Here is a 12,257-nt window from a genome sequence, read left to right on the forward strand (position 1 = left end):
TGACTTCTGAGAAACGTAGCTGATGGACAGAAATAACAGGGTATTTTTAGCCACTTGTTAAACCAAGGGAAAGTGGGAGGCAGCCAACTATAACCTCAGTAATTATCTTATCTTTTGTGCATTTGGAAAAGACAGTCATCCAATTTTCTTTGATCGTGAGGGAAAGAGAGTTGCACCTGAAAAAGGACTCTGGAGTCTTCCTGATAATGTTACTGGAAAACTAATTTAGAGATATTTCAATTTATTACCAAATACACCAACGTGTTACAGTGGCAGTATTAATTATTTTGGTTCTATTGCTAGCTTGATTAAGTGACTGGACTTTCATACACACAAACAGACCATTTTGTTTTCCAAAACAGAAGGCGTGGACTCCAGTCACATGACTTGGACGCAAGTCACAAATTTGATGACTTGATAGAAAATAAAATAAATATCTCCAGATTTGACTTGGACTTGGAGCCTCAAGACACAGGACTCAACTTTGACTTGAAACTAATGACTTGAAATGGTTTTGTAACGTTTTGTCACTCCTTTTGTGGCACAGGGTCTCCGTGGATTAGGCCTAATTTCCACGCAGCCAGAGAGAGTACACTGATTGGACCAGCAAACTGTCAATCAATACAGGTCGAATAAGGGTGAGCTTGTGCACTGAGGTTTTAGGGGGCTGCGAGTGTGAAACTTAATGTGGGAAATATATTTTCTCCATACATAGACTATTTGAATAGGCTACATATAGTCTACCGTGTGTATGTTATATTTATACCTGTGCTTATTCAAACTGGTCACTAACATAGGCCTACAGCATTGCATCAAATTCTTGTTTCAAAAACATCTAATCTGTGCTTCAGAATCCAGAAATTGCACGTTTTAACTGTTGACCAATGACCAGTTAGCAACATTGGCGCACATATCCAGATTAGTAGCCAAGTTTCAATCCAATTGACACAGATTTTCATGCGAATATTCTAAAATCTGCATAAAACAATGTGAGCATTTTCCCACCAGAGATGTGTTTCAATCAAATGTATTTATTGGGGATAAAAGGCTGTGCGTGATGATGAAGTGCACATAAAAATAACTTTTGTGATTACATTCCCATGTACTGAATGAAAAATATATTCAATTGGTTTCCATCACATTTTAAACTCAACTGATGGTTTTGTTACATAAACTGTTGCGGTATATAACAAACGTGCCCAGTCCGGTCTTGACACATGACTCTAGCCATCAGGTCGCAGATACAGTGCGGGTAGGCTACCTACATTATGAAATTATTACGGAAAAGAGCGATGTTTTTAATGGTCAAAATTCAGCCAAGAATTGATCACCGTGCACGCTCACCACCCTGTGAAGTTCATCATAATTGATTTAATCTGCAGCCTAATAATCTGCATAGTTTCCCGAGTCGTAGTGGGAGGATCACACACCATATCATCGAGTGACTCCCAATTTACTTCGATATGATGGAATATCATATCAATATTTGCGCATGAAGGCGTTTCCATCGCCATTTCTCGCATAATTAATTTCACCAACACAAAAAGATCCCACCATGTCTGTCGGCATTTATTAAAAAAATTCCGGCATATCCTTTTTCTATCAACTCGGTCTTGACTGTTTTCATGCATCAGGTAATTCATCCTCATTAAATTGTTGGATGGAAACCTGATTGGTGACCAGACATTTTCTTCGGTTTTGCCTGGCAAAAACAGAGTAGCCTAACTACATTCATATTATCCATAAAAATACAGTTTAGCAATCTGCTACGGATGCATCTTTGCCAGAACAGGAGGCTACCTGCTGATTTCATTGATCATTTTCATATTTCAGAAAGACCTAGTTTGGGTGGATTAATTATATAGCCCAACCTGTGGTCGATACTGGCTATATGATAAAAGATACTGTACACTACATGAACAAAAGTATGTGGACACCTGCTCGTCAAACATCTCATTCCAAAATCATGGGCATTAATATAGCCTCCACTCTTTTGGGAAGGCTTTCCACTAGATTTTGGAACATTGCTGTGGGGACTTGCTTCCATTCAGCCACAAGAGCATTAGTGAGGTCGGGCACTGATGTTGGGCGATTAGGCCTGGCTCGCAGTCAGCATTCCAATTCATCCCAAAGGTGTTCGATGGGGTTGAGGTCAGGGCTCTGTGCAGGCCTGTCAAGTTCTTCCACACCGATCTCAACAAACCATTTCTGTATGGATCTCACTTTGTGCATGGGGGCATTGTCATGCTGAAACAGGAAAGGGCCTTCCCCAAACGGATGCCTCAAAGTTGGAGGCACAGAATCGTCTAGAATGTAATTGTATGCTGTAGTTTTAGGATTTCCCTTGACTGGAACTAAGGGGCTTAGCCCGAACCATGAAAAACAGCCCCAGACCATGATTCCGGCTCCATCAAACTTTACAGTTGGCACTATGCATTGGCGCAGGTAGCATTGGTGCAGTTTGGAACTTGGTAGTGAGTGTTGCAACCGAGAACAGACGATTTTTACATGCTATGCGCTTCAGCACTCAGCAGTACCGTTCTGTGAGTTTGTGTGGTCTAACTCTTCACAGAAATTGTACAAACTGACTTGTTGGAAAGGTGGCATCCTATGACGGTGCCACATTGAAAGTCACTGAGTTCTTCAGTATGGCCATTCTACTGCCAATGTTTGTCAATGGAGATTACATAGCTGTGTGCTCGATTTTATACACCTGTCAGCAACGGGTGTGGCTGAAATTGCCAAATCCAATTATTTGAAGGGGTGTCCACATACTTTTGTATATATAGTGTCGCTGTAACATTGCACTACCTTCAATAGTGCCAGTAAACCCAGAGTCACCTCTTCACTGTTGACGTTGAGACTGGTGTTTTGCGGGAAGCTGCCAGTTGAGGACTTGTGAGGCGTCTGTTTCTTACACTAGACACACTAATGTACTTTTCCTCTTGCTCAGTTGTGCCTCGCACTCATCTTTCTATTCTGGTTAGAGCCAGTTTGCGCCGTTCTGTGAAAGGAGTAGTACACAGTGTTGTACGAGATCTTCAGTTTCTTGGCAATTTCTCGCATAGAATAGCTTTCATTTCTCAGAACAAGAATAGACTGACGAGTTTCAGAAGAAAGTGCTATGTTTCTGGCCATTTTGAGCACGTAATCGAACCCACAAGTGCTGATGCTCCAGATACCCAACTAGTCTAAAGAAGGCCAGTTTGATTGCTTCTTTAATCAGGACAACAGTTTTCAGCTGTGCTACAAAAAGATGCCATTACTATTTCTCTTTATAGTGACTTCGTCCCACCTCTGCCAGATAGGCTACCTTGCAAGTGAGGCAAAGCCTTTATATAAGGATTAGGCTAGTTTAATGTTTATTTTCCAAGTTTGTTGTCTCTGGAGATAACACTGAGTGGCCAAATTCAACATCTTTGAATTAATTAATTATATTTTATATCTAGGACATTACCTCTTAGATTGAATGGTCATGACAGATCTAGTTGAATCATTTGTCAAATAGGAAAATAAACCATACAGACAATATTTATGATCAATGCCACCTTTCAGCATGAAAGGGGTGGCAGGTAGCCTAGTGGTTAGAGCGTTGGGTCAGTAACTGAAAGGTTGCTGGATCGAATTCTTGAGCTGACAAGGTAAAAATCTGTTGTTCTGCCCCTGAACAAAGTAGATAACCCACTATTCCCTGGTAGGCTGTCATTGTAAATAAGAATTTATTCATAACTGATTTACCAGGTTATGTAAAGTTTATATAAAAAATGAAGAGCATGTATTTTCTCTCCACGTGGTTCTCCGACAGAGGGCGCTTTTACGCCTTCGACAGCAACAAGCACGTGTTGTTGTCCTCCGGGTTCCCATAAATCAATTTTGTAGTTTATTTTGGCACTGACTTTAACCCAGAAGTAAAATCTCGCGTAATTTGGTCAGCTGACACACTGCCACTGGACAGGGCCGTTGCCAGTGAGTCGCTTGCATCAAAGATTGTGAACTCTGTGCGGCTTGCATCGTGCTATACCTCTGTGGCGTGCAAAGCTATTAGCTAGTAACAGAGAACATACGAAAGATCCGGGGAAAGGGGTGTCGTCTGAAAGCTGGAAACGGTGAAAGAAACAACTGAAGTAAGGAACCTTTAGTGAACAGATATATTGTTATCACTATTCCGCTCTTATAGCATTAGCTAGTTAACTTCCGCGTGTGTAGCTAGCTAACGTTAGCTGGCTAGCTAACGTAGGTAAGTCACAAACCCAGCCAACTAACGTTAGCTAGTTAACTAAGTTAATAACTCGAGGAAAGTGTATTTGTTTGGTAGTTAACTAAAAGGCACAGCCCATGCAATTTGTATCAATTGGGTTATCTAGTTATCTAACGTTACCTCACAGATAGCAATAAGGCCGGTTATTTATACAAATCCTTGGTTACCTAGCTACGTAGTTAGCTACCGTTAGCACGAAGACCGTAGCAAACGTTTTGAAACGGAAACCGTTTACTCCAAACGTAAAACGTTTTGCAACGAAAACTACATTTTCTATTGGACAAATTCCGGTAGGCCCCTCCCCGTTTAATTCTGTTTGATTCCGTCTGGTTCTGTATGGTTCCTAGTGAATACCTAGATCGAAAATATACAAGACAACGTCGTCACAAATTTGGGACCAGCGCCCATAGCGATCCAATTCCTAATTCTATACCAGCGTCCTTACTAACGATTAGTGCCGTTGCTAACTAGCACAGTTGGTCCCTCTGGCATCCCATCCTGCTGGTCCCAGAGCCATGCATTTACCCGAGAATAGGGCAAAGCGATTTCTGCAATATGATGCATTTACATGACAGTTCAACATTCTAAGGCAGCCATGTTAGCTCCCCATTAACATTACATTGGCAATACTTAAACAATGCGATGTAACAGAATGTCTAGATTTATAACAATATTAAACATTCTGAAAGTTGGCCTAGTTCTCTAAATGTGTCGCTGGCTGATCCCATTGTTGCAAATAGTTCTGGGATATTAGAATCCCGTTGTCTTAACCTTTCTCTTCAACCTAGGTGTATATGCTAGTCTCTACCTGGTTGGTTACTGCTGGCTAGCAAAGAACCCAAATGACAGAAAAGTGCTGACAGTGAGGCTTGGTACAGGCTAGTAACGTTACTGCATACCAAACTTTTGGTTTATGGCTTAGGCTAATGTTACCCCCTGCTGGGATAGAATTTTGTTATTTTGCTAGCTTTGACTGTTTTAAATATTTACCAGTTAGCTACCTAAAGAAAAACAACGTGGCTAGCTAAGTTAGCTAGCTACGACCTTTCTAACCCATTATCTACTATACCTATTGTGTGTATGAGAGACTGAGAAAGAGACAGGGAGACTGTACCAGGAGGACTAACATACAAACTTGTTATTCATGTGGAGGAGAGTTTTTTTTGTAACCTAGCAACACAAGAACAGCCCCTTACTCACAGCCATCATCAGTTCAAGGCGGCTAAGAGGAATCACTGTCTGAACAGATTAGTAACTGTGGTCTTTTAATGATTCACGTAAGCCCACGGTGCATCAGAGGTAACGATGATGATCTCTGTGCTCATGAATGTGGGTGTAATCCTTTTTACCACTCCCAGGCCTGATGTTATGTTTCAGATTTTAAGTTTTAATGTCACATGCACAAGTACAGTACAATTCCTTTCTTGCTAGCTCTAAACCCAACAATGCAGTAATCAATATCAATGTAGTACTAAAAATAACACAAGGTAGAACAAAAACACACAATAAATCTAAATATAAAGGACATGAGAAGTAAGTAAGCTATATACAGGGCCAGTTCTAATACCATATTTGCACAGCAGGGTTACTGGACTGCTAGACCTTGATATGTATAGGGGTAAGGTAACTAGGTATTTTATTAGGATGCCTATTAGGTGTTGCAAAAGCAGCAGCTACTCTTCCTGGGGTCCACACAAAACATGAAACATGACATAATACAGAACATTAATAGATAAGTACAGCTCAAGGACAGAACTACATCAATTTAAAAATGGCATATGCAGCCTACATATCAATACATGCACACAAACTATCTCGGTCAAATAGGGGAGAGGTGTTGCTGTCTGTTTTTTTTAAACCAGGTTTGCTGTTCATTTGAGCAATATGCGATGGGAGTTCCATGCAATAATGTCTCTAATATTGTACGCTCTCTTGAATTTGTTCTGGATTTGGGGACTGTGAAAAGATCCCTGGTGGCATGTCTGGTGGGGAAAGTGTGTGTTAGAGCTGTGTGTAATCTGACTATGCAAACAATTTTGAACACATTAATGTTTCTTATAAAAAGAAGTGATGCAGTCACTCTCCTCAACTCTTAGCCAAGAGAGACTGGCATGCATAGTATTTATATTAGCCCTCTGATTACAATGAAGAGAAAGGTGTGCTGCTCTGTTCTGGGCCAGCTGCAGCTTACCTAAGTCTTTCCTTGCAGCACTCGACAACACGACTGGACAATAATCAAGATAGGACAAAACTAAAGTTTGCAGGACTTGCTTTTTGGTATGCGGTGTCATAAAAGCAGAGCATCTCTCTATTACGAACAGACCTCCCCATCTTTACAACCATTGAATCTATATTTTTTGACCATGACTGTTTACAATTTAAGGTAACACTGTAATTTAGTCTCCTCAACTTGTTCAACAGCCACACCATTCATTACCAGATTCAGCTGAGGTCTAGAACTTAGGGAATGATATGTACCAAATACAATGCTTTTAGTTTTAGATGTTCAGGACCAGTTTAAGGACAGGTATTTTTGGGAGAACAGATGCATCCGCTAAAGTCTGTGAATCTCAAGGTATTAGGGTAAAATATTAAGACACTTTGAAAGGAAGGCTTGCCTACACAAAAACAACAATGATGAAAATATTAAAAGTTTCTTATACTTTAGAGAGGAAAATTGACAGTTATGGATGTGATGCTGTGCAAAATGAGTGTTAATATATTCAAGATTTCTTCACCAAATTTCATCATGATAGTGTTTTAGTCATCTGAAAATGCAGTGTACCTCATGAGCCAAGAAATCACCATTAACTTGAATACATATTGCATAGGCTATGCACTCGTGGGTCCCGTGTTAACCAACGAAAAATGCACAAATGTGCTAAAATGCTTTACAATTCTTTATTTGTAAATTTGAGGGTTGCATACCTCTAAGTATATAAATATTAGCATTTTCATAACACTAGAGGAGAATTGGATGTGACATTCTGCATTATGAATGTGACAGGGTCCCAAAAGAGACTGAAATGATGACACTGCACTCTATTTCAAATGTACACAGTTTTAGTTATTTCATTCTAAATCATGAATGACATATGTTTGATACCATTCCTCATTACGTTCCATATACAGGTTATTTCTCCCCCCCCCCCCCCCCCCAACCTTTAATCAACCTGGTAGGCTAGTTGCGAACAAGTTCTCATTTGCAACTGCGACCTGGCCAAGATAAAGCAAAGTAGTTCGACACATACAACACAGGAATAAACAACACATTGCTCAGATGGTAGAGCATGGTGTTTGCAACACCAGCATGGTGTGTGCAACGCCCGGGTTGTGGGTTCGATTCCCACGGGGGGCCAGTACAACAAAAAAAAAATGCATGCAATGTATGCATTCACTACTGTAAGTCGCTCTGGATAAGAGCGTCTGCTAAATGACTAAAATGTAAAATAAACCAACATACAGTCAATAATACAGTAGAAAAAGTCTATATTCAGTATGTGCAAATGTGGTAGGATAAGGGAGGTAAGGCAATAAATAGGCCATGGTGCCGAAGTAATTACAATATAGCAATTAAACACTGGAATGGTAGATGTGCAAAAGATGAATGTGCAAGTAGAGATACTGGGATGCAAAGGAGCAAGATAAATAAATACAGTATGGGGATGAAGTAGTTGGATGGGCTATTTACAGATGGGCTATGTACAGGTGCAGTGATCTGTGAGCTGCTCTGACAGCTAGTGCTTAAAGCTAGTGAGGGAGATACGAGTCTCCAGCTTCAGTGATTTTTGCAGTTGGTTCCAGTCATTGGCAGCAGAGAACTGGAAGGAAAGGCGGCCAAATGAGGAATTGGCTTTGAGGGTGACCAGTGAGATATACCTGCTGGAGCGCGTGCTATGGTTGGGTGCTGCTATGGTGACCAGTGAGCTGAGATAAGGCGGGGCTTTACCTAGCAGAGACTTGTAGATGACCTCCTGGAGCCAGTGGTTTTGGCGTCATTGAAGTCGGAAGTTTACATACACCTTAGCCAAATACATTTAAACTCAGTTTTTCACAATTCCTGACATTTATTCCTAGTAAAAATCCCCTGTCTTAGGTCAGTTAGGATCACCACTTCATTTTAAGAATGTGAAATGTCAGAATAATAGAAGAGAATTATTTATTTCAGCTTTTATTTCTTTCATCACATTCCCAATGGGTCAGAAGTTTACATACACTCAATTAGTATTTGGTAGCATTGCCTTTAAATTGTTTAACTTGGGTCAAATGTTATTGGGTGGCCTTCCACAAGCTTCCCACAATAAGTTGGGTGGATTTTGGCCCATTCCTTCTGACAGAGCTGGTGTAACTGAGTTGGATTTGTAGGCCTCCTTGCTCGCACATGCTTTTTCAGTTCTGCCCACAAATTTTCTATGGGATTGAGGTCAGGGCTTTGTGATGGCCACTCCAATACCTTGACTTTGTTGTCCTTAAGCCTATGCTTTGGGGTCATTGTCCATTTGGAAGACCCATTTGCAACCAAACTTTAACTTCCTGACTGATGTCTTGAGATGTTGCTTCAATATATCCACAGTTTTCCTAACCTCATGATGCCATGTATTTTGTGAAGTGCACCACTCCCTCCTGCAGCAAAGCACCCTCACAACATGATTCTGCCACCACCGTGCTTCAGGGTTGAGATGTTCTTCGGCTTGCAAGCCTCCCCCTTTTTCCTCCAAACATAACGATGGTCATTATGGCCAAACAATAATATTTTTGTTTCATCAGACCAGAGGACATTTCTCCAAAAAGTACAATCTTTGTCCCCATGTGCAGTTGCAAACCGTAGTCTGGCTTTTTTATGGCGGTTTTGGAGCAGTGGCTTCTTCCTTGCTGAGCGGCCTTTCAGGATATGTCGATATAGGACTTGTTTTACTGTGGATATAGATACTTTTGTACCTGTTTCCTCCAGCATCTTCACAAGGTCCTTTTCTCTTGATCTGGGATTGATTTGCACTTTTCACACTAAAGTACATTCATCTCTAGGAGACAGAACGTGTCTCCTTCCTGAGCGGTATGACAGCTGCGTGGTCCCATGGTGTTTATACTCGCATACTGTTGTTTGTACAGATGAACGTGGTACCTTCAGGCGTTTGAAAATTGGTCCCAAGGATGAAACAGACTTGTGGAGGTCAACATTTTTTTTCTGAGGTCTTGGCTGATTGATTTTCCCATGATGTCAAGCAAAGAGGCGCTGAGCTTGAAGGTAGGCCTGGAAATACATCCACAGGTACACCTCCAATTGACTCAAATGATGATCAGAAGCTTCTGAAGCCATCACATCATTTTCTGGAATTTTCCAAGCTGTTTAAAGGCACAGTCAACTTAGTGTATGATAACTTCTGACCCACTTGAATTGTGATAGTGTGAATTATAAGTGAAATAATGTCTGTAAACAATTGTTGGAAAAATTACAAAGTAGATGTCCTAACCGACTTGCCAAAACTATAGTTTGTTAAGAAGACATTTGTGGAGTGGTTGAATATTGAGTTTTAATGACTCCAACCTAAGTGTATGTAAACTTCCGACTTCAACTGTACCTGCAGTGGGGGAAAAAAGAATTTGATCCCCTGCTGATTTTGTACGTTTGCCCACTTACAAAGAAATTATCAGTCTATAATTTTAATAGTAGGTTTATTTGAACAGTGAGAGACAGAATAACAACAACAAAAAATCCAGAAAAACGCATGTCAAAAATGTTATGAAATGATCTGCATTTTAATGAGGGAAAAAAGTATACTGCTCAAAAAAATAAAGGGAACACTTAAACAACACATTGTCTATCACAACGTCTATCACACTTCTGTGGAATCAAACTGTCCACTTAGGAAGCAACACTGATTGACAATAAATGTCACATGCTGTTGTGCAAATGGAATAGACAACAGGTGGAAATTATAGGCAATAAGCAAGACACCCCCAATAAAGGAGTGGTTCAGCAGGTGGTGACCACAGACCACTTCTCAGTTCCTATGCTTCCTGGCTGATGTTTTGGTCACTTTTGAATGCTGGCGGTGCTTTCACTCTAGTGGTAGCATGAGACGGAGTCTACAACCCACACAAGTGGCTCAGGTAGTGCAGCTCATCCAGGATGGCACATCAATGCGAGCTGTGGCAAGAAGGTTTGCTGTGTCTGTCAGCGTAGTGTCCAGAGCATGGAGGCGCTACCAGGAGACAGGCCAGTACATCAGGAGACGTGGAGGAGGCCGTAGGAGGGCAACAACCCAGCAGCAGGACCGCTACCTCCGCCTTTGTGCAAGGAGGAGCAGGAGGAGGACTGCCAGAGCCCTGCAAAATGACCTCCAGCAGGCCACAAATGTGCATGTGTCTGCTCAAACGGTCAGAAACAGACTCCATGAGGGTGGTATGAGGGCCCGACTTCCACAGGTGGGGGTTGTGCTTACAGCCTCCCATTAGGTACTGAGATGAGATCCTCAGACCATATGCTGGTGCGGTTGGCCCTGGGTTCCTCCTAATGCAAGACAATGCTAGACCTCATGTGGCTGGAGTGTGTCAGCAGTTCCTGCAAGAGGAAGGCCTTGATGCTATAGACTGGCCCGCCCGTTCCCCAGACCTGAATCCAATTGAGCACATCTGGGACATCATGTCTCACTCCATCCACCAACGCCACGTTGCACCACAGACTGTCCAGGAGTTGGCGGATGCTTTAGTCCAGGTCTGGGAGGAGATCCCTCAGGAGACCATCCGCCACCTCATCAGGAGCATGCCCAGGCGTTGTAGGGAGGTTACAGGCACGTGGAGGCCACACACACTACTGAGCCTCATTTTGACTTGTTTTAAGGACATTACATCAAAGTTGGATCAGCCTGTAGTGTGGTTTTCCACTTTAATTTTGAGTGTGACTCCAAATCCAGACCTCCATGGGTTGATAAATTGGATTTCCATTGATTATTTTTGTGATTTTTGTTGTCAGCACATTCAACTATGTAAAGAAAAAAGTTTTTCATAAGATTATCTCTTTCATTCAGATCTAGGATGTGTTGTTTAAGTGTTCCCTTTATTTTTTTGAGCAGTGTATTTGACCCCTCTTCAAAACATGACTTAGTACTTGGTGGCAAAACCCTTGTTGGCAATCACAGAGGTCAGACGTTTCTTTTAGTTGGCCACCAGGAGTGATTTTGTCGCACTCCTCTTTGCAGATCTTCTCCAAGTCATTAACCTGTCTGGGCTTGTGGGACGCTTGCATCCCACCCTAATCAACAGCCAGTGGAATCGCGTTGCGCTAAATGCAAAACCTCATAAATGCTATAACTTCAATTTCTCAAACATATGACTATTTTACACCGTTTTATAGATACACCTCTCCTGAATCGAACCACGTTGTCCGATTTCAAAAAGGCTTTACAGCAAAAGCAAAACATTAGATTGTCAGCAGAGTACCCAGCCAGAAATAATCACACAGCCATTTTCAAAGCAACTAGCATGCATCACAAATACCCAAAACACAGCTAAATGCAGCACTAACCTTTGACAACCATCAGATGACACTCCTAGGACATCATGTTACACAACACATGCATTTTTTGTTCGATAAAGTTCATATTTATATATAAAAACAGCATTTTACATCGGCGCATGACGTTCAGAAAAACTTTTCCCTCAAATGCTTCCGATGAATCAGCGCTACAATTTACAAAATTACTATTTGAAAACATTGTTAAAATGTAATATTGTCATTCAAAGACTTATAGATTAACATGTCTTGAATGCCATCTCTTTGCCAGATTTAAATATAACTTTACTGGGAAATCACACTTTGCAATAAACGACGTGGTATTCCCAGAAAAAAAGTCTAGGCTATAAATGTTGGAGCCATCTTGGAATGACCAACCATCAAAAATACTATTGTAAATAATCCCTTACCTTTGATTATCTTTATCAGAAGGCACGTCTAGGAATCCCAGGTCCATAACAAATTTAGTTTTGTTCAAAAAAGTTA

At 41.2% G+C, this 12,257-nt stretch overlaps 1 protein-coding gene across 4 annotated transcripts in view; it reads left to right on the forward strand.

The window, feature by feature from the left end:
* Positions 1-3,898: 3,898 nt before the first annotated feature.
* LOC106604462 (ecto-NOX disulfide-thiol exchanger 2) overlaps positions 3,899-12,257 on the forward strand; it is a 312,275-nt gene continuing 303,916 nt past the window's right edge. For 2 of the 4 annotated variants that reach the window (XM_014199098.3, XM_045717984.2), the window contains exon 1: positions 3,901-4,124. The gene's annotated coding sequence lies outside the window, so the exon portion shown is untranslated. Of the gene's footprint in view, positions 4,125-12,257 lie in introns of all 4 variants that reach the window. The other 2 variants (XM_014199102.3, XM_014199101.3) reach the window with 2 other exon arrangements.

This window comes from Salmo salar, chromosome 05 (genome assembly GCF_965601325.2).
Source record: "Salmo salar chromosome 05, fSalSal1, whole genome shotgun sequence".
Lineage (NCBI taxonomy): Eukaryota > Metazoa > Chordata > Actinopteri > Salmoniformes > Salmonidae > Salmo > Salmo salar.